The sequence below is a fragment of the Hyperoodon ampullatus genome, assembly GCF_949752795.1.
Source record: "Hyperoodon ampullatus genome assembly, chromosome: 3".
In the NCBI taxonomy this organism is placed as follows: domain Eukaryota; kingdom Metazoa; phylum Chordata; class Mammalia; order Artiodactyla; family Ziphiidae; genus Hyperoodon; species Hyperoodon ampullatus.
The window spans coordinates 160,478,799-160,482,537 of NC_136916.1; the positions used below are offsets into that span (position 1 = coordinate 160,478,799).

At 33.3% G+C, this 3,739-nt stretch overlaps 1 pseudogene across 1 annotated transcript; it reads right to left on the reverse strand.

Annotated features, from left to right (window-relative positions):
- Positions 1–676: 676 nt before the first annotated feature.
- On the reverse strand, positions 677–1,886 carry LOC307049670 (large ribosomal subunit protein eL33-like; annotated as a pseudogene). Its single transcript has 2 exons — positions 1,818–1,886; positions 677–1,068 (listed from the first exon to the last, which is right to left on the reverse strand). The product of its transcript is annotated as a large ribosomal subunit protein eL33-like (transcript).
- Positions 1,887–3,739: the final 1,853 nt, after the last annotated feature.

Sequence of the window (3,739 nt, forward strand, 5' to 3'; positions counted from 1 at the left end):
TTAATACGTAAAACAGTAGCCACAATTTTCAGACATGAATCTTCATTTAATATTAATCTTTAAGAGTAGAGATAATAAGTTCCAAATTTGCTGATAAAGAAATGACACATATGACACAAATTATATTTTAATTCCAAAAGCGAAAAATGTTTTAGAGTAATTTCACAAATTTCATAAACATATCCTTTACTTTGAAAAATATGAAAACTCTCAAGGTCAAACTCAATTTCCCTTTTTCCTTCTTCCCTTTCTTCCTTAGTAGAGTTCTAACAGCACTATAAAAGAAACTCCCTCTCACATCTTAGTCTTTTAAGTTTAAGATGCAAAATGTGAGGACTAATGTAAACAATGTAGTTTAGAAACTTGTATTTTCCTAATTTCCTAAGGAAATGTAATTTAAATTTATATTTATTTCAGTGCTAGTGTTCAAGAGTGTGGATGCCTTTATAGAGGAGACAGTATTACTTGTCCCATATTCTAAAAGTTAAAGTGTCAGTTGACAAATTGATTCTTACTGTTTTCATATCATAAACAATCAGCCTGAGTTCTTTATAGATTCTATATGTTTTCATTGGATAGATATTGTGAACTTTTAAAAATATATGTGTTTAGTAATATTTCCAAATTGCCTCTTTTTTACCAAACCAGACTTTTATTTATGTACTTTTCAATAAGTTTAAATCCTTGAAGGGTACAGCATCATGCAGATTCTGTGTCCAATGGCCTTAGCAGAAAGGTTCCTTCAGAATTTTGCACGAACCATGCCACTGTTTCCATGAGTGTGAGTTACCTTTCCCCAGATTACTCTGGTTTTGTTAGGTTTTCCACCAGGAGTTACTGTGTTATTCTTTGTACACATAAGCGTATCTCTTGCCTAGATAGAAGTCAGTTTCATCTCTAGTATAAATACCTTCAGTTTTAAGAAGAGCTGTGTGTTCTCTCTGGTTCCAGAAACCCTGCTTATAGCCGGCAAAAATGGCCTTGGACCACAGCCTTTCAGACAAATTTGTCGTTTTAGAAGTCTTGTTCCCAGCAGACCTCCACAGGCTCCAAATAGCTCCATATTGCCTTTTAAAATTTCTCAAAAAGTTTAGCTTTGCTACAGTTTCCAACTTCTCCCCTGAGTGTCCAGAGGTCTTCTCTGCCAGTTGGGTTATCATGAGGTCTCTCCACTTCATTGATCACAAGACCATTCATGGAAGGGTTCGTAGATAATACCCATGCATTATAAAAATTATCTAATTTTGAGATATAAATAGACTAGTTGATGTTCCCTAACTCCTGGGTGACAGTTTCACCCATCTTAATTCCTGCAGTACAGTTTTTACAAAGGACAATATCTGTCAAATTTTTAAAGATTTTTTTAGAGTAGTTTTAGGTTCATAGCAAAATTAAGACAAAGTTACAGAGATTTCCCATATTGCCCCTGTCCCTACAATGCATTGCCTCTCTAATTATCAACACCCCCTACCAGAGAGGTACCTTTGTTGCAATAGATGAACCTACACTGACACATCCTAATCACCCAAAGTCCATAGTTTACATAAGAGTTCACTCTCAGTTTCATACATTCTATGGGTTTGGACAAATGTGTAATGACATCCGTCCATCATTCTAGTTTTATACAGAGAGTATTTTTATTGCCTTAACAATCTTCTATGCTCTGCCATATTCACCCTTCCCCCTACTCCAACCTTGGCAACCACTGATTGTTTCTTTACTGCCTCCTTAATTTTGCCCTTTCCAGAAGTTCTTATAGTCAGACACACACAGTATGTGCCTTTCCAGATTGGCTTTTTTCACTTAGTAATACTTACGCATTTAAAGTCCGTCCACATCTTTACATGAATTGATAGCTCACTTCTATTTAGTGCTGAGTATTCCATTGTCGGATGTGCCACGGTTTATTTATCCATTCACCTACTGAAGGACATCTTGATTGCTTGTAAATGTTGGCAATTATGAATAAAGCTGCCATAAATATCACTGTGTAGGTTTTTGTATAGACATAAGTTTTTGACTCCTTTGGGTAAATACCAAGGAGTGCAAATGTTGGATCATGTGTTAAGAGTACGTTTAGTTTTTTTAAGAAGCCACCAAACTGTTATCCAAATATATCTATCATTTTTAAATGAGAAGTTTGTTTTTTGTTTGTTTTTATGTTTTTATTAACCTGCAACATTGGCGACACGTACAATGTTTCCTTATGTTGAATGACCGTTTGAATTTTCCTTTTCTGTGTGAGAAAGCTTTTATTTTTGAGTAGATTCTTTATATTAATAATATACATACCTTTTCATGCTGTGGCGAATATCTTCCATTTATTTAAGGCTTACTCTGATGGCTGATCTTATATGTCAACTGGGCCATGGTTAAGCAACTGTGTGGTCAAACACCAGTCTCGATGTTGCTTATGAAAGTAATCTTGAGATGTGCTTCAAAGAAGAGCTAATTAAAATACATACTCTGCATAATTCACAGGATTTTTTGTTTGTTTTTTCAGCCATGCACTATATTAAGGTTTACAAAGCACATTTGTACATTCATTAATTCTACTGAACTTCAAGTGTATTTGATAAAGTAGACTTGGTGGATAGCTTCTCCCTTTTTACAGCTATGGAAACACATCTCAGAGAGGAGAAATGAAGGTAGGATCACGCAGCTAATAGATACTAGAGATGGTATTTTCCATAATTTACTTAGTGTGAAAAATGTTATTAAATGTTGCTTAACTCATGTAATCCTTACTTCCTGTAGATTACTTATATTTTATAATGTAATCACACCATAGCTCATTTTCCTCCCCCACCAAAAAATAGAAAGAACATTATTGGGGGAAGAGCAGAGTAGGAGAAAAAATTGTCAGTCCAATTGAAATAGCAGAATAAAGACTAGCTTGAATTGAAGATAACATTCATGCTTCCACTAAAATTTCTTCATCACCTTGAGAGTGAATAATGAGAGCAGCATTAACAAGTGACATATAAATAATTTGCTGTAATAACTTAGCTTGAAAATATTAATTTTCATGAGTTTTTATTGCATTGAATGGTTTCTTACATATATAATAAATCTTAGAATTCAAGTCTCATTATTTATTTTCCCTTTCCCATGGTTAAACATCATTGCTACTTAACTGACATAATTCCTAGTGACACCTATTAAATTTGTTCATTGTAGTGTTGAATAAAACAAGTGATATTTTTCATCTTTCTGCACACATGTAGCACCTAAACACTGCTATTTTTTAAGGCTTAGTTTTGAGATGTAATATATAAAATTTCACATTTTTGACCACAAATTACTTACTTAATGTTTTCTGATGCTTATTTAGAAATGTCTTTATTTTGTTAGCATGAAAAAAGAATGTTCAATATGGTCCAGTTTATTTGCAGAGACACTGAATCATGTTTTCTTTGAACACATTTATCTATGCTCCAATTAAACAGGCAATGGTTGGTACATTTAGCACTTGATCAATTTTAAAGTATCAATTGGGGATGTGCATATTCTATTCCTATGTCTTCATTTTGTTTCTTTTATAAATTCACAAAATAATTGCTTTGAATTCTAAACCTCATAAGGATCCATAAGTTTAGTGAAATAACTTCACAGCTTATGGCTGAACTTAATTATATCAGTGAAAAGGAAATACTTAATATTTGGGAGATAGAATTTCCCAGTCACTTAGTAAATGATCTCTTTCAGTGAAATCACCGTCCACATATTCATCAAATAT